This window comes from Pollicipes pollicipes, unplaced genomic scaffold (assembly GCF_011947565.3).
Source record: "Pollicipes pollicipes isolate AB1234 unplaced genomic scaffold, Ppol_2.1 Scaffold_7261;HRSCAF=8764_pilon_pilon_pilon, whole genome shotgun sequence".
In the NCBI taxonomy this organism is placed as follows: Eukaryota; Metazoa; Arthropoda; class Thecostraca; order Pollicipedomorpha; family Pollicipedidae; genus Pollicipes; species Pollicipes pollicipes.
Genome location: NW_023597054.1, coordinates 12,546,214 through 12,570,508, shown reverse-complemented (window position 1 = coordinate 12,570,508; position 24,295 = coordinate 12,546,214). Strand labels below are relative to the sequence as shown.

General features: G+C 53.0%; 1 pseudogene; it reads right to left on the bottom strand.

Moving 5' to 3' along the window:
* LOC119112652 (uncharacterized) overlaps positions 1 to 22,989 on the bottom strand; it is a 33,704-nt pseudogene extending 10,715 nt beyond the window's left edge.
* Positions 22,990 to 24,295: the final 1,306 nt, after the last annotated feature.

Sequence of the window (24,295 nt, the reverse complement as noted above, 5' to 3'; positions counted from 1 at the left end):
TTTATGGGGTGTTGGAAGGAACAGCGTCAACTGCACCTGTGCCTATGGCATGTGTGTATGTAGGGGGGGGGGGAGGCAACACTTACCGTGTCTGTGTCTTTGGACCGTGGAAAGGGGGCAGCGTTAGCTGTGGCTGTGCCTATGGGATGTGGGAAGATCAGTGCCAACTGTGCCCGCGTCTGTGGGATATCGGAAGGAGCAGCACCAAGTGTGCCTCGGAAAGGGACAACACAGGATGTCCGCGCCGGGGCAAGTCTGGGACTTGTGCCCCCATTGGGGGGAGCTGTGCTTCTTGAACCACGCATAACTCGGGGCACAATTGTGAGTACAACGGGCTTCCACGGTTGTGACCAAACCAAGAAATAATATGCATGCATATAAATAACTAAATATCCAGACATCTAAAAAAAACCATGTGCCGAGGCAGGTGGAATCCTGGCAGTGGTCTGTCCGAGACGTGCGATGGGAAAATATGTGTATCTTTGAAGCAGCATGACAAGACGTGATGTTTTGACAGCAAGATCACCGTTGTCTGATGGATTTTGCGTCATGGCTGTGTCTAAATAACATTAATTATCTCAAATTATAAACCTAGTGGTGCGAATATATGTCCCCGTCGTGCAGACATGTACCATACGGTATTTTATGTTGTGTTGCATTTTGTTATATTTCTATTGTTTTCTTTGTGATATTGCTTAACATTTCGTATGTGGCGTACATCTCGGGCAGGGCTCGTGCCATATCTGATAATGTCAAGCAACAGTCTTATTGTCTTGGCAAATATCTTTGAGTGCAAAACGGCAACAAAATACATCTTTTGGCAAATGTAATAAAGTAGTATTTTTATCCAGGACAAAACCAAACCCATTTCCTGAACGCTGCGCAATTTGGGGTGCCAATGCGAGGACAACGAGTTTCGCGTTTGTCAACAACCTATCAAATGATCTTCTCGTAGCTAAATCATTCGCCTCCTAGAAATAACGAAAAACCGGTATTTGCAACCGGTACCACTAGCAGACGCCGCCTCCTGCAGACTGCACCCCGTTGTCCCCCAGCATCCTAGACCAAAGGCGAGGAGAGGAATTGACCGGGGCAGTGTTAGAGGCTAGTAGAGCAGTCCCAGTGATCGCCTTTTTGAAAAGTCCGAGGACATGGTGCGCCTGAACTGTGTACGACTGCACGAGAGCCGTGAGCCGCAAGCAGGGACTTGGTGGACCGGTCGGTGGGCAGGCCGGGGTGAGAGGAAACAACTTTTCGTAACAAGTGTCACGGGTGTAGATGTGTATTCTTTTGTGAGTGTCCTGCCCCCCCCCCCCCCATCTTGCATATTGCTTTAATCAAAATAAAGTGGGCTAAATCCGGTGTGAAAAAGTAGGGGCGGTGGGTTGTGTGGTGGGTGTTCGGTTCAGTCCCACAAACGACAAATAATTTAAGAAAGTTGATTCCTCTGAAAAGTCGCATGCCAATGCATGGAAGGACCTGGAAAATCCCTTAGCAAAATAACCCGCAATATCTGGACCCCAAATAGTGAATAGTCGACAAACTTGTAATAGTCGCAAAAATAATATAAAATTGACCCAAAAGGTGGCCTACCATAAGCCTTGTGGAGGACTCCACGTACAGCAAACAGGAACAAGCCGGGCAATTTTTCCAAGCGTCGATCTTCTTCGTTCTTTGTCCCGTGCACGTGCGCGTATCTCCTGTGTTCATGCCTCCCGTGCATGTCTCTGCGGATGCGTGTGTTATTCCAAATACTTGATTGTGTGTGGTCTCCGCTTGCTAGGTACGACACACACACACACACACACACACACACACACACCACACACCACACACACACACACACACACACACACACACACACACACACACACACACACACACACATATATATATATATATATATATATATATATATATATATATATATATATATATATATATATATATATATATATATATAATATACTACACGACATCGTAGAGAAAGAGAGGGAGAGAGAAACAGAGGGGGAGAAAGAGAGAGAGAGAGGAGAGAGAAGAGAGAGAGAGAGAGAGAGAGAGAGAGAGAGAGAGAGAGAGAGAGAGAGAGAGAGAGAGAGAGAGAGAGAGAGAGAGAGAGAGAGAGAGAGAGAGAGAGAGAGAGGAGAGAGAGAGAGAGAGAGAGAGAGAGAGAGAGAGAGAGAGAGAGAGAGAGAGAGAGAGAGAGAGAGAGGAGAGAGAGAGAGAGAGAGAGAGAGAGAGAGAGAGAGAGAGAGAGAGAGAGAGAGAGGAGAGAGAGAGAGAGAGAGAGAGAGAGAAGAGAGAGAGAGAGAGAGAGAGAGAGAGAGAGAGAGAGAGAGAGAGAGAGAGAGAGAGAGAGAGGAGAGAGAGAGAGAGAGAGAGAGAGAGAGAGAGAGAGAGAGAGAGAGAGAGAGAGAGAGAGAGAGAGAGAGAGAGAGAGAGAGAGAAGAGAAGAGAGAGAGAGGAGAGAGAGAGAGAGAGAGAGGAGAGATAGAGAGAGAGAGAGAGAGAGCGAGAGAGAGAGAGAGAGAGAGAGAGAGAGAGAGAGAGAGAGAGAGAGAGAGAAGAGAAGAGAGAGAGAGAGAGGAGAGAGAGAGAGAAGAGAGCAGGGAGGAGAGAGAGAGAGGAGAAGAGAGAGAGAGAGAGAGGAGAGAGAGGAGAAGAGAGAGAGAGCGAGAGAGATAGGAGAGAGAGAGAGACGAGAGAGAGAGAGAGAGAGAGAGAGAGAGAGAGAGAGAGAGAGAGAGAGAAGAGAGAGAAGAGATGGAGAGAGAGAGAGAGAGAGAGAGAGAGAGAGAGAGGAGAGAGAGAGAGAGAGAGAGAGAGAGAGAGAGAGAGAGAGGACTGTGGATATGGTGCTGCCTGGTGTAATGGCATGTGCTTGCTATGTGTTTTATCCCCTTTAGTTGTGTTCCCGCAGCCGCCCGCCCAGGACAGGCTCATATACCGCACTCGGTGCCCTTCTCCCAAAATGCCAACGGGTAGTGCCGGGTTTTCCCCGTCGGTGTCCGGTGCCGTCCTCCCCGGTCCTCCCAGGCCAACGGCAGCGGGCGGTCCCGAGCGTAAACATGTTTTGTGCGCAGCATCCGTCTCCCCGCGAGCGTAGGGTTGGCCATCCCGCCGTGCGCGGCGCCCGCGCGCGGGGCCGGCCCGGCGGGCAAGGCAGGGGCCATCCAGCCGTGCTCAGCACCCGCGCACGGGGCCGACCCGGCCCGGCGGGCAGGGCAGGGGCCATCCAGCCGTGCTCAGCGCCCGGCGACAGACCCGTCTTCGGCGCAGGGAAGAACGTGCTTATTATTTATGCCGCTCTGAGTGAGGATCGCGAGAATGCTTTTTTTGCGGCACTCCAGACAAGTGTTCTGCAGCCCGCTGCTCCCCCTCCCAAGTATGCAATATAAACATTATCTAACTTGATTTGATGCCTGCCCTGGCTGGTGACACTACACGTTGCAAGTACTTTATCTTAGTTTGGAAAGGCACTAGTTGCCTAGACATTGCTGCGTCATGCTGTTACGGCATGGTGATGCCATAACCCCACGTCAGCAGCGATCCGCAGCGCGCGATAGCAGGTCATGCGTGCGCGCCGATGCCTACGCGCAAACGAGTGGCGTGCCGTTCTTAGGCAACAGTCTACTCTATTACGTGAATGCCGAAACGAATGAAAGCCACGGAACGAAACCAGCGACCAGCATGATGCCCAGGAGGCCACGATACAGCACAGCCCACCGTTCACTTAAACAGCGACCTTCCAGGCTGCTGGCGGTCGCTTATGCGCTGGAAAACAAAGCAGGCATTTTCTAATTGCGGTTTTCTTCTGTCAAAACAAAAAAGATCTATGTTCAGCGAAAGACGTGAAGCTTCTTCTTTGTTGCATAGAGTTAAGGCAGGGGATCTAAACGCTAAAATGGGTTCAAAGGCAAAGGAAGTAAAAAGGATGTTGAAAGCAAGGAACCAGATTTAAGACAACCAAAAATGTTAAGATACACCCACAAAATGCGCTTCCCTGGCCAGAGTATAGATTGCGTGCCTAACGTGGCTTACTTCACGTACATCCATTGCAGCATTGCTCAATAAATTGAAGTGCGTAGAATCGACGTGCATTCGTTCAGTGCGCCAAACTTTTTCCGTCAGCCATGATTGAGACATAGCAGCTATTGATCACAATCGAAACTCTTCTATTGCAACGCCTGCGTTCCGTTTACAAATAGTCGCCTTCCAATGCAGTTACGACAGCTTCTGACAGCAGTGAGTTTCCTAAACGAGCCGTCAGACCCTTCAGCTGTTTGTAAGCCACGATTTCCCGTTTATGTTGTAGCCTTGACATTTGTGTTTTGACGTCATGGCGTTACAGGCCACCAAGCCTAACATGTTTGTGAAACAGCCAAACGTGCATGTCATCGCCACAGAACCGACGCTGACAACGCGTGCGGTTCATACATGGTATAAGCCAGATGTAGTTTCACATTTTTGATGCATTACAATATCATGCTCGCTGCTATTGTCCAATTTAATTCGAAATTGTTCTGGCTGGCGCAACAGAATCGGTACAAACGGCAAAGGCACGGAGTTCCTTACGTTTGAAATTTAGACCATGATAAGTGAACGACATTGTCCCATGTCTGAAATGTGACATGTACAAAAATTGGTTCTCACCACAGTCAATTAACGAGTAAGGGTAGGATTTCTATTCACTGATTGATGAATGCAACAAGCCAAGTGCGGACAGTGACAACCACATCTGAATGAACATGAGTGCAGGGTGCGGATAGTAATTCCCCGTTATAAATAATGACGATCGGAAACAGTGGCCACCTCTCAGCGACGACCATGGTTGTAGACGTTAGTTTTCACCACCAAACGGTGACGAGTGTAGAGCGCTTTGCGCCTCTGAAAGATGGCGGGTGTAGACCGTGGCTCGCTCATCTCTGAATGATGGCAGGTATAGACTGTGGCTCGTTCACATCTGAATGATGACAGGACTAGACGTTGGTTTACTCACCTCTTATTGATGACGGTGTAGACCGTGGTTCGCTCACCTCTGAATGATGACGGGTGTAGACCGTGGTTTGCTCACCTCTGAATGATGACGGGTGTAGACCGTGGTTCACTTACCCCTGAATGATGACAGGCGTAGGCGGTAATTTACTTACCTCTGAATGATGGTAAGAATAGATCGTGGTCCATTCGTCTCTGAATGATGGCAAGAATAGATCGTGGTCCATTCGTCTCTGAATGATGACAAGTATATGATGGCAGGCCGTGGTTTACTCATCTCTATATGACGACTTGTGTAGACCGTGGTTTGCTCTGTTCTGAACGATGGCTTGTGTACAGAGTGGTTCGCTCACCTCTGGATGATGACTTATGTAGACCGTGGTTTGCTCACCTCCGAACGATGACTTGTGTAGACTGTGGTTCGCTCACCTCTGAATGATGACAGATATCGACCGTGGTTTATCCACTTCTGAATGATGGCACAACCTTGGCTCACTCACCAATGATGAAGGGTGCTAACTGTGATTGGCTCACCTCTGGATGATGGCCAGGGCACGCTGCACGTCCGCGCCGCGGATCGGCCGGCGGCCGTGCATGCGCAGCGCGTACACGATGTTGGAGGAGCCGTACGTGTGTGCAGTGGCCACGCCGTTCTCCATGTAGCCCAGCGGACGGAGCAGCGTCGGTTCACCGGGCCTGGCAGGCAGAGCGGGACGGGTTCAGGTCAGTGTTGATGGTTACCAGCGATAAGAGGCACAGTGGGAGAGGTTCAGGTCAATGGTGATGGTTGCCAGCGATAAGAGGCACAGTGGGGGAGGTTCAGGTCAATGGTGATGGTTACCAGTAATAACAGCCACGGCGGGACAGGGCCAGGTCGATAGTGGTAGTTACCAGTGATAACAGACACAATGGGACAGGCTCAGATCAGTGGCGAGCTTGACCAGTAATAACAGCCAGAGTGGGACAGCGTCAGGTCAAAAGTGATAGTTACAAACAATGACAGGCACAGTGGGACTGGGTCAAGTCAATGGTGATGGTCACCAGTAATGACAGATGCAGTGGGACTGGGTCAAGTCAATGGCGATGGTCACCAGTAATGACAGATGCAGTGGGACAGGGCCAGGTCAATGGTGATGGTCACCAGTAATGACAGATGCAGTGGGACAGGGCCAGGTCAATGGTGATGGTCACCAGTAATGACAGATGCAGTGGGACAGGGCCAGGTCAATGGTCATGGTTACCAGTAATGACAGATGCAGTGGGACAGGGCCAGGTCAATGGTGATGGTCACCAGTAATGACAGATGCAGTGGGACAGGGCCAGGTCAATGGTGATGGTCACCAGTAATGACAGATGCAGTGGGACAGGGGCAGGCCAATGGTGATGGTTACCCGTTATGACGGACACGGCGGGAGGTTAATAGTAATGGTCACTAGCAACGACAGGCACAGCGTGACAGGGTCAGATCAATGGTGATGGTTGCCAGTCTTGACAGACACCGCGGGACAGGGTCAAGTCAATGGTGACGGTTACCAGGTCTGCCAGACACAACGAGCTAGGCTCAGGCCAATGATAGTGGTTATCGGTCGAAGCAGATAAGACGCGGCATGCTCAGGTCAATGATGGACGTCCGCGAGCCTGGCAGACAGCGGGCAGGCGCCGACCAACAGCACGGGCCACTAGTCCCGATGCGCACAACAAACAGGCGGCGACCGATGACAAACTCCACCGTCACTCGTGGCACGAAACACCTTGTTGCCGGATTAATTTTCTCCACCAACGTCGCTCCGTAGTCATGTCCGCATGCGTCAGGCTTCCGATTGTCGCGCGTCACCAGTAGCGGACGCTCGTAAATTTTGAGTCCTGGCGACCGGCGCCGAGCGCTGGAACCTTGCACGCAGTGACCATGAACGCCGTTGTCTGAAGCGGTCTGAACGCCCCGCTGAGCCGTCATCACGCATGCTAGAGCACCGGGCGCAACCAAGGAGCGAGAGCATCTGGAGCACCTCGTCACCGCGGTTAGACTGGAAGGCTCGCGCATTGCAACACAAGTCGCCCACTTGCGAAAGCCATTCAGGAAATTAACGGCGCCCATTTGTAAGCTCGGCTTCAATCATCCTACGCCAATTTTCAGTATCCTTGCAATATCCGGTAATCTGCGGGAATACGAGACACTGGTGGACAAGGTCAGCGCGCGCGCTGGCTTTCATTAATGCGCAACTCTTGTACAGGGAGTCGAAATGTCATGACGATAGCTTGGATTAAGGATAACAAAAATATGCATAACATTGGAAAAATGTGGTCATACTTTTGGCTTCTATTAAGGCATGTTGCGTTAAAAGCATGTCATGTCATGTCAAAGAACCAGCGCGCACGCATTTCCTGACCTTTTTCACGCTCTATGAAATCGGCAGCAGGGCATGTAAGCGCGTAGTGCAACTGGAGCCTTTAGCAACGCGGCCTTGGTCTCTTCCGCTCCATCGCTCTCAGAACCAACCCGTCAGGGCCCCGTACAGATCACGTGCTGGCCGCCCCGGACTTGGTCTGGTGCCAGCGAGTTACGGAGGCGGCGCCGTGGACGCCGCGATCGCCGTGGAGGCCGGTCGCAGCCGGCCGCCCCAGGGCGTGTCTCGTCTGTCGTGACGCCACCTGCCCCGCCGCCGACCTCGTGACGTCACAGGCCGTCCGTCACGGCCGGCTGGCGACGCCCATCACGGGTCAGGGCGGTCGCCGGCACCCCACGGGCTTGTCGGTACGTGGATGGAGACGAGTGGCAGGTCGAGCAGGGTCGGCTGACTCTAAGGGTCTGTTCCCCGGCAGGCGAACTGCTGCCCAGACCGAACCGGTCTTTTAGTGAGGGCGTGATTCTGGGGCCAATTCGCTGCAGTGCCTGCTTAGGTCGTGTTCCGGTGTTGATTACCATGGTTTCATGGTTATTCATTATTGTTTTGATCATCGATATTATTTTTGTTATATTGCCACGTCTTCCCTTCCCCCGCCGAGGACACACAGCACGTCGTATCGCAAGTACAACAGCTTTGATCATTTGCATGGCCACAAACTGCACACTGCTTAGCATACCGAACACACCCCTCCCTGCAATGGAAGGTCGCCATCCACACAGCCAGGGCGAGGCAGGGCTCCAATCGTGCACTGGAGGCACGTTGAAGGTTCACCACCACCCGGGCGCGCCATTCGCCGACAGCTCTGCGCATTTTGAGACCAGCCATGGAGCTGGCGCCTGCGTGACCCGCCGCTCCCCGGTCTCATCAAGGTTACCGATGCTCTTTGTCTCGACCGGCTGCCGCCGCGAGCTGTGAGCTGCTCCAGTCTCTCTCGCCAGCCGGCTGCCGCTGCTGTGGTGGACCGAGGTCAGATCGACCCGCGCCGACGGGCGACGCCACCAGCGGCGCGAAGCGCGGAGTTCAGGTCTGAGGCGTGGCCCCAGCTGTGACCAGCTTTGATCAGTCGTGACCAGCTGTGACCAGTCGTGACATACTGTGACCAGTCGTGACGAGTCGTGACCAGCTGCTAACAGGCGCGTCCCGCGTTTACCGGCCAGACAGACGCGTCACTTTTGTCGCCGCCGCCACCTCAGCACCGCTGGCAATCAGCTGTCCGGTTGCGCAGGGTGCCGACATTGACCGACGAAAACGAGGTCAGCGCACGAAATCACTTTCGTTTTCAGCCGTGGCCGGGGGGCCGTTGCAGATGGAACGCCGCGGTTAGGCGGGGCGGGGATAGGCGATGTGCGGGATGAGCAGGAGCCAGGGAGGTGGGTGAGAGAGAGAGAGGTCTGATCCTCAGCCCTCTGGGCATCCCGCGGGCTGACACGGTGTCTGTTGGGGCGTTGACAGGCGGGCGTCAGGGCCTCTCGTCAGACACCCTTTAGGAGGTAACTGGGGCGTGCATCACACAGCAGTTACTCCGCGGCCAGGGGCCGTGGTTCTTATCCATCCAGACCATTGGGATGGGCCTGTCCCATCTAGTAGATTGTAGAGGATGAACATGCCGCACTAATCCAGTGTGTCAGGCCAATCCCGTGAGCATTCCATCACAAACTGCGCTTTTGGTCCCCAACGTCCACAGGCGATTCGGCAATGTGGTACTCGCGGTCGCATTTTTTTGCGGGCGGCTTTCGGTATGCCTCTCCTCGTCCTGGCCGCTCCGGTCAGCCGTTCCTCTGTGGTGGGGCCTGCTAAACTCACAGTAGCTCGCCACGTGCGCAGCGCACGGCCGGGCTGACGCGCCATTGACACCCGCGACGCCGGCACCCCTGACAGCGGATCTGTCCGCCGCACCCGCTACCCGTCACGTGCGTTCTCACAGCCGTGTGACGAAACCCTGCGACTCGGCGATAAGGTGATTTGGCGAAATACAGCGGATTTGGGCCAAGGCGGGCCAGTGCAAGCGACTTTTCTCGTGCGTTTGCAGCTGGCACGATGGAAGGAGTTGGAGCCCTCCACGCGGGCCGTTAATGGAATGCTCCAAACACGCGGGGAGCCCCCGCACGGCGGACGTGCGTCCGTCTTGGGTCGTGCGTCGGCGCGTGGGACGGTGTCGCGTGGAGACAAGGTCAGCGACATTGCGACAGCCAGCTCCACGCGCCGCTCCGCCGACGTGCTCCGCGGCGACCTTTTTCGGACAGGCGACACGCGCCATACCAGGCCGTATCACAACCCATGACACGAGGGCGACAGACGGCTGCGTTGTGTCTGCATTCTGGTGTGTTCGCGCGCACTGATGGTGCTAAGCAATTCACGTCGCTAATTACCACGACTGGGTAAACTTGCACAGGTTTAATGGGATCTTTTAGTGTGTACCTTTGGACTTTGCATCTTTGGATTTTAATGGGATGCTTTAGTGCGTACCTTTGGAATGTTTGGACTAACAGTTGGAATAATCAAAGCATCAGTCAGTATGGCTTTTCGGTTTGATCACAGCTACACACCACTTCCTTCTCGTAAAGGTATGAGCTTTCACATTGACATGCGTCTGTTCTTAACTCTTCACAACTTGGTACAATATTATTTTACATTGTAACTAGAGATGCATGTTGAGCTCCGAACGGCCCCTCACGTTTGCAGGGCTTATAGCTTAAGATCTCACCTTCAAAGTCCACGAGTGACGACGATATAGAAAATAAAGCGCGATCATTAACACTGCCATCTGAAATATTTCTACAGATTGCGGCATACCAATCAAACACTCGCATTTTTCTCAAGGTATTGATAAACGTATGGGAGAAATGAATATGGAACATGACCATGACTTAGACTATGACACTAACGCGTGAGAAAGTGAAAATATACCTTCATACCATGCGCGGTAGGCACGCGCGACGGATTTCTTATGACATGTGTAACCTTGTCGGGTGACCACATCAATGTTCTTGTAATCACTACGTAAGAACCACTCCGTGGCCATGCCGTTACAATGGTTAACATTACCCGTTTTAACAACGAAATAACGCGCTGGCCACGCCGTTATTTTTACATCGATTTCGGGCGGCGCAAGGCAGACATTGAGGATTATTTAATTCAACTGCCCTTTCATTGTCGAATATGTTTGTGTTTGTAAGCTCTGTACGTACTGCATACCTGTGAGCGGGAACGCTTGCAGAAAAAAGGTCTGTTTCGTCGCGTCTGCGTCAGATATGTCAACAAATATTTTCAAAAAGTTCCGAAAAGTTTCGTTAGGAAGATATCTGGCATCGTAACTGCCCCCACAAACGTGGTGTTACTTATAACCAGCAAGGCGCGATCTTTTCAACGGAGACGTCTTTGCAAAAATTGCTTTTAGATTTCTGCAAAGCGTTTGTTGCAGAACATTATTTCCAAAAGTTATGTCATTATATTATATACTCTGAAAAATGCTTCAAACGTTTTGAAAAAGTTTGCGACGTAGTCCTTCGTGAAAACGGATAGTATTGCAAATGAACGGCGAAAACAGGTATTTGTTACAGATCAGACGCTATACACGAGCATTTTCACACATGGCCGGTAAATAGGTCATATATCTAGACCAAATTTCACGATGCAGCCGTTAGCCGTTCGTGATATTCGTGATATCAGGAGACCGCTTGCGGGATAGCCTTTTGGGCTCTCTTATGGGGGTGGACCATGTGCCCTACCCTGCCAAAATGCAGAGCGATCATCCACCACCACTCTCAACCGGAGAACGACATCGGCTCTAGCAAAGAGATGCGCGCAGAGTTACACTACGCAGTGCAGAGCAATCATCCATCACCGCTCTCAACCGGAGAACGAAATCGGCTCTAGGAAAGGGATATACGCAGAGTTATGACTACGCAGTGCAGAGCAATTATCCACCACAGCTCTCAACCGGAGAACGAAATCGGCTCTATCAAAGAGATGTACACAGAGTTGTAACTACACAGAGTTGTAACTATGCAGAGTTGTAACGTACGTCGATAAGGCACGGCGTGAAGGTATGATGCATGAAGCGGCGTGGTACAGCGATCTTGCAACTGTATTGTTGAGCCTCCACGATCGATTCGCATCGCGGGACGCTTTCCACAAAAATGAGCACAAATGGACAAAACTCGCGTGAAGATTGTTCGTAGTTGCTTGCACATCAGTTGCTTGGTCTAGCTCATGTAAGCTTCGTACCACATCCATTTTTTATGGCATATTCTAAATGCTACTGTATGACTGCAAGAGCCCTAATACCCAGAGCAAAATGCCAACTTGCTGCCTTTTTCCTCGACGTTTGCTCTAACTGTCTGTCGCACGCGTGGTTTAAACGGCGCGTGTCGTTCGTCTGGGCGCTGCGGTGCTGCGGTCGTACGCCTGGGTTGGGCGGCCATAAGCCGCGGCCAGGCACACCCCGGTCGCGGTCGCCGAGCCGCCTGGTCGGGCTGGCTCCGGGACGGACAGACGGGGCGAGAGAAGGTGCAGACACGGCCGGCCGTATCCGTCTAACTGGGACAAGGTCTTGCGCTCTGCCGTAAAAACCCGCCGTCGGCAACGCACCGCCGCCGCCGCCCGCCCGGTATGCCCGACGGCGCGTGGAGACGGCCCGGCCCCGCGCCTCGACGGCCGGCGGCCGGGCTGTGCGTGCAGGCAAAACCTGGCCGGCCGCCGCGGCACCAGGCGCGGCTGTTGAACGACTCAAGCCTCGTCGGGGCGAATGGTTTCACTTTCTGTCTCAGTTTGGGTTGATGGGGTGACTGCCGTAATGCGCCTGGGTCGCCGCGGGCGCACCATGCAGGCAGATATGGCGTGACGTACGGCGATTGTCAGCTGATAAGCAGCTAACCAGCAAAGAGGGTCCAGTGGGAGAAGAACTTAAGCATCGCAAAGGTAATCTACCATTTACAGGAATAATAATCTCCAGCATCAAAACGATACACAATCGGAGGTCGTTTACCTTTCTCCCTACAGTGTAACCCCCGCGTAACCCCTGTGTAACTCCCGGGGCTAGCGGATCCAATCAGAGGGCCTTCACCTCTCTGCGTACAGTGTAACCCCCGTGTAAATCCCGGGGCTAGCGGATCCAATCGATACTTTATGTGCACAGGTACTGGGTCCGAAGCTTTCATTAAGAGCACCAACTTTTTGGTTGAAATGTGACGATAGATATATTGTGCAGGTACAAGTGGATTGGACGACGCGTGCATTTCACTAACGGCTTAAAATATGACGATAGATATGTTATATACGTGGACTGGATTGGCCGACGCGTACACATTACTAATGACTATCACCGCGCCCACTGTACGGAGTAACTAAGAGTAGATCCATGGCAGATCCCATTCGTGAGAGTGGCTGGTAGATCCACGTTCGGTTAAACTGCGCCCCCCCCCCCCCCCCAGTTTTTCCGAATCCGTCGGCAACAGCTCATGTTTTTCATTTGCAACAACTGTGTGGAACTCCCATATAAGGCTTTTGTCATCGCTGCCGCAAAAACGTGATTTGTTTATCCCAATTTGATTCAATTTTATCAGCTCCGCTCAAAACATCCGTACATTGGACCTAATGATCAAACTGCTCTTTGAGTGCAGTCTATGATATGTAATAGCCGTTTGCGGCCAAAACGAGCTGTACAAAGCATTTAGTTTCGACGGATCAGGCGAAGGATGGCGCGGTCGATCGCTTATCCAGAATGTGATAGCATACGGCCCCCGTCGTGATGGGGGGTGATAATGTCAATGAATCCATTCTCTGCTTGTGGAGCTTTATCGCAGCACCATCATGATAATGCGGGGCACGCCAAGGTTTTCGTGTTTTCATCAATGAAAACGCACTCACGCACACGCATAACGACAAGCAAACGCCATCGCAGTAACTCGGCAGACCGTGAAGTACGGTATTGCAAAGGAAAGTGTGCCACCTTGTCTGACGCGGATCGTTCTGTGATGCAGCGATGATTAGATAGACTATACAGTGGAGCAGATCGTTCACCCCGTCCCCGGAGACAGCTGCTCAGGCCCCAATCTACCTGGGCCCCAACATACCCGGGCCCCAACCTGCCCGGGCCCGGCCAGGCCACGGGTTGGGGGTGAGGAGGTGCGGAGGAGTGTGGCACCTCACCTGCTCGGGCCCCAATCTGCCGGGGCCCGGCCATGCTATGGGATGGGGGTGAGGGGTGCGGAGGAGGAGTGTGGTGCCTCACCTGCCAGGGGCCGTCTCTGACGCCCCGCCGCCCAGCCACTGACTGATGCCCGCGCCCAGCAGAGTCAGCGGCAGCAGCAGCAGCACGGCCGGCACCAGACCGCCGAGACACCACTGCAGCAGGCCCAGCAGGCAGCTGGCTGCCGCCACTCGACCCAGTGGCACCAGCAACGGCTCATAGTTAGTGCACTGCACCAGGCTGATAACTTCGCGCAGACAACTCGCCTGCCGAAACTGCGCGCCTGCGTAGGCGCGCGTCTGGCTCGCCAGGGGCATGGTTCGACCCGCGCGGTGTCCGGCAGCAGCACCGTCTGGCCGGCTGGCCAGGGCGGCGGTCGGCCCGGGTCAGAGGGCGCCTGACGTCAGCGCACCCGTCAAATCAGTCCGATCTGCCACCGCCGGCCCGGTTCGGGGACGACTTTCCCCGCGGCGGCGCCGCCGGCCGGCCGCCGGGTCGCGGTGGCGGCGCGGCTTTGTCAGTCAGCTCGCGCTGCCTGAAGACCGGACTCGGCCGCGGAGTTGCAGCACGCCGCCTCTGACGAAAGCACGCCGCCGGTCCGTCGTCGGCCGCCGCAGGAGGGAGGCCGGTGTGCGGCGCGTCCGTTGCCACCCCAGCCGGCTGGCGGTGATGGGGGTTCTGGTTTCAGAGCCCGGGGCGATTCCCTGCACGCCGCGCCACGCCGTCTGTCGGTGGGTCGGGGCGTGTGCCTGGCTCCGGCCGACGCTTCCAGTCGCCACACTCGTCGCCACCGTCACACGACCGTCAATGGACTATGTGACGGCCACAGCCGGGCTGGCCGCCTATAAAGGGCGGCGCTGGTGCGTTTTTCGGCCTGGGAGGCCAGTGTTTTTGTCCTGGTTGCGCACTCTACTGGTCTACTGGTCTGTTGTGAAGTATGCTCACGCCTGCGTAGTTTTTGTCCCTGATGGCTGCATTCGGAATTCATTGCGCAACGTGCGCTAACAGTGCTTCACAAAGTTTTTTAAATTTTGAATCAAGGTGAATCCCGGGGAACCTTGGGTGGTAAAATGGCACTCGAATCAAATATGATGCAATTACATGCTTCTGCAGTATTTGCTAGTTATCCGTACATAAATGTTTCACGACATTTGTGGGAAATAGACGAACACCAGGAAGAGTAGGCAGTGGGTGGCTCGTGTGCTTAAGATGCTTAAAAATCTAACGAATGCTTTAAGTTGACGTTATCACCACAACTCAAGTTTTTTCCGTGCAGCTGCGCTAGTTTGTGGCGGCTCAGGCATTCCCTGGATGTTCGGTGGTACTGAGACATAATTTCAACCGAAACGATTTAGGTACAACGCTCTTGGGGCGTGACGCTTCACTCGGTTCAACAAACCTGTCCGTGATCTCGCGGTCTCCTGGGGCGTGACGCTTCACTCGGCTCAACAAACTTGTCCGTGATCTCGCGGTCGATTTAAAACCCAAGCGCTATGCTGGATTTTTCGCCCCATGACGACGACATAGAAGCGGCCGTGTCTCAAGCAGATTTGTTTTGGGACATCTGTGATAATGCACCCACTCCTTGTATGGTAGTCTTCTCACTCGACCCCGGGCCGTAGCTGACAACCTTGGGACCTCGCGTGGGGTCTGTAGTTCTTGGACGCAGGGAAGCACGAGGGTCTAAGCGCCTCAAGAGCAGATTATTGTCCGCCATACCTGTCGATTTGTTGCGAGCGGGAAGTAAGGGCTTGAGCCTAAACAACGTCGATATGTTTGGATGGCATATGCTAGGACATCCCGCCGCAGCTCCAGGGATTTGGGATTCACGAGCATTGATGGGATCACATCACGGTAAATAGCTCTTTGGCGTATAGGACGGAGAACGTATTTAACCAAAAACGAACTGGTTTTGATGTGGAGGCACCAAGCTTGCAGAAACAAAAGCTTAATACAAGAATACCTTAATCAGGTAACTTTTCAAGGTCGCATTGCAGATGATTGTCAGTACACAAGCATACCCTCTTGCTGAGGGTGATTCGTTGGCCTTCGCAACACAGTCTACCGGCTAAACACGGTCAACACATGTAAGGATGATGGCAGTCAAGTCGGCAATCACGGCATTTCGCGTCAGCTCGTTTTTTCTGTGTGCTGAAAGCGCCCTGAGCCATCTGCTCATAAGGCTCGCAGTAATCTGTGGGCAGTACAGATCGACACAGATCACAGATACAGGTGCAAATAGACAGGAGCATCCCAGTAGACAAGCGATATGTGTCTTGGAAGACATCGTTGTCCGTGCCCCCATCATTACGTCCGGCCGGAGAGCAAAATTGTTACATGGATGGTAAAGCTCGTCGTTGGAAGTCTGACCTGAGGTTATTCCAGTCCCTCTCAGAAGAGAGAGGTCCGTATCTTGCTTCCGCTGGTATGGGCTTGCTCCGAGCGAGGAAGCATTCAGAACGAGTCAAGGCACCAAAATTGTGTTCTTGCAGCGGCCCCCAAGCTCGATTTCGCCAGTCACGCCTTTGAAGCGCGTTATGTTGGGAGCCAATGATCACGCCACCGGCTGGTTTTCAGCAACACGTAGAACAGTAATCTAAAAGCTGTGCTAGAGCGCTTTCGATGCACTCAGATGCACAGTGTCTGATGAGGCGGTGTATTTCTGCAACGTTACACTATCACTTCCACTTCATCTACCTTTCGATAAGCATGTCAAAGCAAGGTTTTCAAATCGCGAAAGAGGTGCAGAGCACGGATCGTAAACAGGTCCAAATCTCGGTAACCACGCGTCGCAGCGTCATGTGGCTATACTGGCCGAAGAGAAAGCGAGCAATCATGCTGGAAAAAGTGTGAGCCGACGTTTAAAGGCTAACACGTTCTGTCGCATGCGAACCATGAACCCGTCCGCTCGAAGACGTGCTTTAAGATTCATGTCGAATCTCAGTAACCAGTCCGGATCAGATGGAGACGCCCAACGAGCCACACGTCATGGGCGACTGTAGCGGCTACAGCACACGAACGCGCATAAAAGATGTCCGACACGCAGGGAATGCTCCAACCACCGACAGGTAAACGGCCAATGTCGCCCTTTCCCACAATGATCTCACACGCGCAATGTTGTGGCCTGAACCTAGAGAGGGACTGACCATGCCAATTGTAAAGCCGGGTGCTCATGCTCCTTGTGACTCATATCCAACCGAGATGTTTTCGATTACGCAATACCGTGATGGCAATCGCAAGAGCTGCAAATATTGGCATATACAGCAGTTTAGTGGATGAGGAATGCCCGTGTTGGCCAGGCCCATAGCCAGCAAATTTTCCAGCCATGTTGCTGAAAAATTCGTGTGCAAAAACTAACCATCAGCATGCATCCTGATCAGTTAAGCTGCTGAAATCATGAAAGCAAGCGGCTTCAGTGTAGGTTCGAGTCGGATTTGCTTGGGTTCCTTAAGGCAACTGACTATTCGTTTAAGCTTTGATATCATCTACATGGTGATAGCAATCATGTCTTGAATCAGCTCGGTGGTCCCATGCTACGAAACTCGCTTTGCTGACCTTCTCAGCTGTATTTCCCCTGGCAGATTCAATCTGTATGGATGGTACGGACCGTGTCGTTTAGACAGTGCATTTTGTTGGAAATATATTTTATTCGGTCACGAAAATACCGCCACCCCGTGGTAGCGGAAGTCACACATCAATAAGAACACCCGGATGTTTCATGTTGGCTTATAACTTTGCAGTTTGGGTGGAATGGGGTGCAACTTCATCGCTTGAAGTAAAAACCCTGACTGCTCTTTGATATCGGCACCTGACAGTACAGGGGCTACTTATCTCCTTTACGCCCCGTTAGCACTAGTGTTCTGTTGATGTCCCTATGGACGCTTGAGCGACTTCTTCAGCTGAGGGATGGCATTGGGTGTGGGCTCTAGCAGGTAGATAGCTGTTTGTCGTCGCGTTCGTCATTGAGAGCACTTATACGCAGCTGGGGCTGCTCTAGCTGGAACATACAAGGCATAATACTGAAATTTTAATAGTTCACTCCATGAAATCTCTTTAATCTGATCAAGAGGTGTTTCCATCAGGGTCGTTGGTGCTTTAGAAGCTCGGATTCTTGCACCTCTAGGGATTCGGAGGGTGGATCCTTTACGCGTCTCAGTTCAGCTAAATCTGTGGCCCAGAGAAAGCGTTCTTTTCTGCTTGGTCGACCCGCATCGGCATGAATGATTCCACGGGCACGAGTTCAACCGACGCGAGGTGCACAACCGCTCGCTCTCGTGCGGCTCCAACTTCTCATCGGTTCTCGCCGTCGATCTTGCTGGTTAAGTCATTGCTTGGCTCGTGAGCGGAAATGGCGGGTTACAAGAAGTACATTTGGCTAAGTCTATACCCAAAATTGGACCAAACCTGTTTTTTCACGGTTTTGATCCTCCACGTCCAGAGTCCATGAACTGATTGCAAGGTTGGGAGTGGGTTAGGGAGATTTACAAATTTGGGCCGTGTTGGGAATTACTTTTCTACCTTCTGCTCAAGTAGCATGTGAGACAGCTGAATATCGCTCCCTCACACAATCTTGCTTTATGCCCACAAATGCAAAGTGTTTGGCACAACACGACATGGAGAAGTTGAGAAGCTACAAAATGAGCTTCTGTGCAGCGAAATTGTGCCAAATTGGCATCATTCACATCTAAGGCTCGGACGCAGATCATACGGACCAGTCAAACGCCTGCAGAGGTGCAGCTGTCAGGTGTATGGCTCGGCGTATGAGGTCACCTACGCCTTGTCTGGTTCAATTAATGCGTTCAGTTGTTTTCCATGGAGAACAATTGACCGTGCTTGTATACATCTGTCAGATTGGCTTTTGAAATGTGCAAGGCTAGTATGATTTCTGAGAGCTTGCCGATATTTACTCATGAACATTGAGCATTACTTCATTCGTCTTCCTTCCTGTATTCATCTTCCTTCTTAGCACTTGTCTGTATATCTCCAGCTGCCCTTTTTCCAATCACATTTCTCCCATCTTTGGAACATGTATGGTTAACATGCATGCATGCATGGCAGATCAAGTAGTTAGCTGTACAAATGCGAGTTCCTATGAAAACAGTGATGGGGCGTCCACCAGGAAACATAGTTGCCAAAACGACCCGTTCACAACCGCCAGCTCTGCCTGTTCAGCCGTTGCAAACCGCGTCCTTGAGACGACAGACAGGCAGTAAGGGTTCCTTGGGCGCCTCGCAGACGACTTCTGTTCGCTGCCTTTGGTTTACGACCGTCGCAATGGGAGCATTGAGGCTCGTGGGTGCGGCCGACCTCTCGCCCTCCCCACATCTCGGCGGGCGCAGAGGTGGTCTGGACATGCCCGCCACGATGGCGGAGCTTCCGAACCTTGTGCGGACTCAAAGGAGAGGGGAGTCCATCTGAGCGGCGCTCGGCTTTGAGTATGGCACATATGGCCCTGGGCAGGGCACGAATGAGCGAGGTGCGCAGGTGGGGTGGCCGGAGAGGGGCTCGCCAGACATCTGGCTGTGATCTTACCCCAACCTTGGGAGAGGGGAAGGGTGGGGAGGTGCAGGCGCCCGGTGTACATCCATTGTCATGCATGAAGGCTCCCTTTAATGTCCACAGACGGCTCCTACCAAGGCGTGCCAATCTCCGGCGGCGGCGGCGAGGGCGGGGGGGGGGGGGGGGGGCAAGAATGTTCCGTGCATGGCCCAGCATGGCTGCAGGATTGACAGACGACCCAGCTAGAAAAGCATAGCAATCATTAAGCACGATGATGACAATGAAAAGGATCAGTCGCAAACGCTCGCAGCTGATAGCTGCTCGCAAACCATCACAAAACTATTCAGTATCAACGCTAATTTATATGAGTTGAAAACTTAGTTGCTTTAGTTGTTTAGCTTGATGAAATAGCTGGATGAAATGCTGCATAACGCTGGCCAGGATCGGCCAGGATAAGATGCTCCCTCCATAAGTAACGATGCCAGCCTTATAGAGCGCTTCCCCGACTGGCACCATTATTTTCCCACTAACAAGGGCAGCGTCGTCCCTCACAGTGAGCCGGCGCTCACTTACGATACTCCTTGTCCGCCACATGCCGATGTTCTCATCCGCTGGGGACGCTGTCCTCCCACACCATGGAACCAGTATACCCCCTTTACCATTGTTCTCCCCAGACCATGATAGGGCGACATTGTTCTCCCTCTACCAACGTCAGTGTCCTTCATCAAATGGAACACCGGGTGCCTGCTGCACCAGGAACCTGCACTCTTCATTCGTATGATCGGCTGGCACAGTTCATAAGCATTGATTGAATTCCATGTCATGGCCCCCTGTACAATATTTGAAACCTGTCGGGTCCCGCGACTACTCGGACCTGGTCAGTGACGTGGCAAAGTCAACGCAGCATCGTCTCCATCATTCGTTGGCAAAAATATTCACAACGAGCCAACTGCGACATCGATCATCACCAACACATATCTGGGGTTCCTTTTATTTTAAACCCGTTTCCACCGCACTTCAACTGATCGACACGATTGTATCATTCGCCGACAGCATAAATAGACCCATCAAAACATATTCGCACTCGCCCTGGGCACACGGTTTGCTGTCTGCTCTTTGAGTGTAAGGGCGCGCCATGATCGCCCTTGACCGGCACGCCCGACGTCAGACGGGGGCCCAGCACCAGCATAGGGGCGCGCCATGCTCGCGCCTGACCGGCACGCCCGACGTCAGACGGGGGCCCAGCACCAGTGTAGGGGCGCGCCATGATCGCCCTTGACCGGCACGCCCGACGCCAGACGGGGGCCCGGCACCAGTGTAGGGGCGCGCCATGATCGCCCTTGACCGGCACGCCCGACGCCAGACGGGGGCCCAGCACCAGTCGGCGCCAGTTTTGCCGGCCTTTGTGCCTGTCCGCGGCACCCCCCGAGCAAACAGCCAAGGCAAACAAGTTGTTTGCTAGCCAGCCTGCTCACGGTCATGCACATGGGAAGACGTGGATCATGCTAAGTCAGTTTTTCTGAAGGCCGATGACGGTCGAGGTGAGGCGCAGCCAGCTCTGAGATGTCTGCGGCGAGCCACGTGGCCACTCACTCGAAGCCGCTGGCAGCTTGGTTACCCAACCGGGCGCCTGTTGATTAGCACGTGCCCGGGCGGGGGTCAATTTGAACCCTCCCCGAAGGTTTTGTAAAGAATAATTTCCTAGCGGCGAGGGTTGGCCGCGCCAAACTTTCCATAGCGTTAGGCAGTTGAATAGCGGTTCTTTTGGCATGAAAATCGGATATACAATGTAAGGTTGCTGACCTATAGCAGACTGAAGCCAGGCTGTGGCTGTCAGTGGACACGTTCAATCTGATGCAACAATGGAGTGTTAGACGAAGCCAAACATTTCTGAGATAATGATGTAGGCAATAATACAAATGAAGTTACGATCACAGCAAGTTGCATCCATCTAGGATCACGCATGAAGACCAGACCCGATGTCTAAGCCAGCTTGTTTTTTTACTCGAGAGCTTGCTGTACAGGGTAGTTTCTAGCGCTCATATAGAATTAATGACTACAGGGACCACACCAAACATGGTTAACTGACCTTTTAAAGATCGGAGTAAGCCAATGGCCTATGATGACTCAGGTAAACATTTTGTTTGTGGCATCGTATCTCATAGCGTAACCTGGACGCCGATTAAAATGCAAAAATCAGAACCATCACGTAGCATTTTGGTCATCATGATCTTAAGGTAAAACAGGATACTGACTTAAAGTGAACGCCAGTACTTTTTACCTAGAACAGGAATCTAGGTTCAATCCAGTTTCATGAGGAGGTCCGGAGGAAAAATGTTTACAGTCGTAAACACCAATCTGGACTTAAGGCTTGTTTGACTTTATTTGACGTAAGACCATAACCTAAAATTCTCTAATCTTGAGGCAGGTCAGTTCATATACAGGCCAACCCACCCTGTAAATTTGGCTTTTCTAGCTCTCTCAGTTTCTTAGATCTCAGGGGATCAAGTTGAGCCTCCATGCGCGCCACCAATTTTCAACAGGCCATCTGGGTGTACGTTAAAGAAGCTCATAACTCATAGAACAAGTGTTAGCGTGATGCCCTGTTCCCATAACGAATGAAGATGTGTGTGTAGTGAAAACTGAATTAATACAAGAGGAGCCTGAGCCGACGGATCATAGGTACGGTGCGCAAAAACAAATTGATGTGCATACGGTAACGAATGGGATGTTCTTGCTGGTCTTTAACATCCTAAACAAGTGCAGCACTCTAAGCACGCACATTGACATGCCTTCTGGCAAAACATAGTGGGAGTATTTCTAAGTAGTGGTTAACTCGTTTGCGTTAACCACTGCACGTCCAGGAAACCAGAGGCACGGGGTTCGATCCCCCGCGGCTTCGCCCTTCCAGCCAGGGTGAGAGGCAAGCGACCCCGTAAAGCCTCAGCAGCTGAGTGCGTTGTAAAACCCCAATGCCCCGCCCCCCCCCCCCCCCTCTTAATACTGGTTTACAGACTCCGTCTAGCTAAACAGGTACATCCGCTCTCTTACTCAAACTATTTATCCTTGTTTAATGCACCTCGTCTCGATTGCTTAGTGGATAGCGCGCTTGTTTTATTCCAGTACAGGTGGGAGACGCAGTAAGCTCGAGGAAAATAACCACAAGGAGTTGATCCGCTGCCCCAAAAGCATCCCGCGATAGGAGAGCATGGTGCAGCAGCAATCACCCAGATCTGTTTGACTGACTGCTGCAAGGCACCATCTCATGGTTCATACCTCTAATTGGATGACTGCATCGTCCAGACAACAACCCATGGTTTTAGGAGATTTTGATTTCGAAGTCACCAGAGCACATAATTCATGCGAACAAATTTACAGCAGAAATGCTGTCGGAGTTTTTTTTCCTTCGGGTCAGTTTACTGACTTAAATCAATGCAAAAAATTTGTAGATAAATTGAGTCAAATTTTTTCTTATCACCACGTTTTCCTGGGCAACAAATATCGATCTTCCTATCTTATGATCTTCCCATCCCATGATCTTTCCATCTCGCGATTTTCCTATCCTATGATATTTCTATCCCATGATCTTCCTATCCCATGTCCTATGCCTTCTTTCTGGAAGGTCGCAGGTCTCGAGCTGGCGACTCCAGAAAACATTCACTGTCGAGAACCGCCGACTCTCGCAAAGAATTCGACGCGTCAGGACGCGTAGCACTCACCTCTGCTGCTGCCGCAGTTGCTCGGCCCAGCGGTCCTCCTCGGCCAGGAAGTCCAGGCCGGGCGTGTGTGGGTCCCAGAACATCAGCGACTCCATGTCGGCGGCCTGTGGGGGTGCACTGTCCCGCAGGCGGCCGGCGCGCGCCCTCCGCTGCCCGTCTCTGGCCGCGATGCGCGCGCGTTCGCACCGAGGGGGGCTGTGCGCGGGCGCGGGCGCGGCCGCGGCGCCGCTCCGCCGGTCCTTGCCGCCTGACCCTGGCACCAGTCGATGGCCAGCCACTCACTCAGAGCCGGAGCCGGGCTCGCCCCAGCCAGGCCAACGCGCGCCGGCGCCGGCCTCCAGGTCACACACACACGCCGGTTGCACCAGAGCCGGCCACACAGGGCCGGTACGGGAGGAAGGTCACGTCTGTCACTTGCGACAGATCCGATGCGGGACCAGGTCGGCCGGCGAAGGTCAGGTCCGGGGCTGGTTCGGATTTGGTGCGGTACGTTGGAACGGGAGCCAACGGGCAACTGACCCCGAGGTCAGATCTCACGTGACCAAACCCCGCTCGATGGTGCCGGCTGGATGCGGTTCTTCTCGTCCCAAGTTCCGCCAGATCATGTCAAATCGAAAAATGATCTGATCTGGCCGGGTCAGAAAAGCATCGTAGCACGATCTCACCCCGCGCCACCGGCTGAGCTCGAGCACATGGCGCCCCGACCGCGTATGACGGATTCGCGGGATAAGCGCACTCCCGGCTTCGCCCGACCAGACCGTTCCGACGGCACAGACTTCTCGCCATCGAATCAGATCCAGTCAGGTCAGGTCTGGTGCTCCGTCGCTTCCGTGTGTGGGCCTCGTAGGTGACGCCACCGATGACGTCATCACAGAACGCACGGCTGGTCTCAGCGCACTTCAAGCACCGTCATTGCACACAAAATGCGGACGTCTTAAAGCAGGCATTCGCCCTCGCCCTCGCACTCGTAGGCGTAGGAACGGGTGGTCTCTGGGTGCATTGGCGCTCGCACTTTCCGAGGATGCTAAACATTAATCCTATTCCGACGAATGGAAAGAAACGGCATCACAAATGGCTTGGCGTCTCACTTCCTAGGAGGTTTCTTCACCTATGCTTGCGCTGGTCGGGTGAGTACCGCCGCCACTGCCACAGGGGAGAGGCGCGCGCGCTCGCCGCATCGCACGGCCGCAGCTCCGTTCTGCAACCTCGACCATAGGTGCCACGACTGCTATTTCAACAGCGGCCGACGCGAATGAGCAAGTCCGGTCGGGCATCCGACAGAGTCCGTCTCAAAGCCACTTTCTTTCCACTTTCCAGCAAGCGGCGACGACAGATCCGGTCGGTGCGGCCGCGTACCGGTTGGCCACTTTTGCCGGACGGCTCGAATGACTGGATGGGTCGCGACGTAGGTTGGCCAAGCGGCTCGACGTCAGGAGAATTGTCCTCTACGGCACCTTGTGTCGTTCGGACAGACTCTAGGCTGT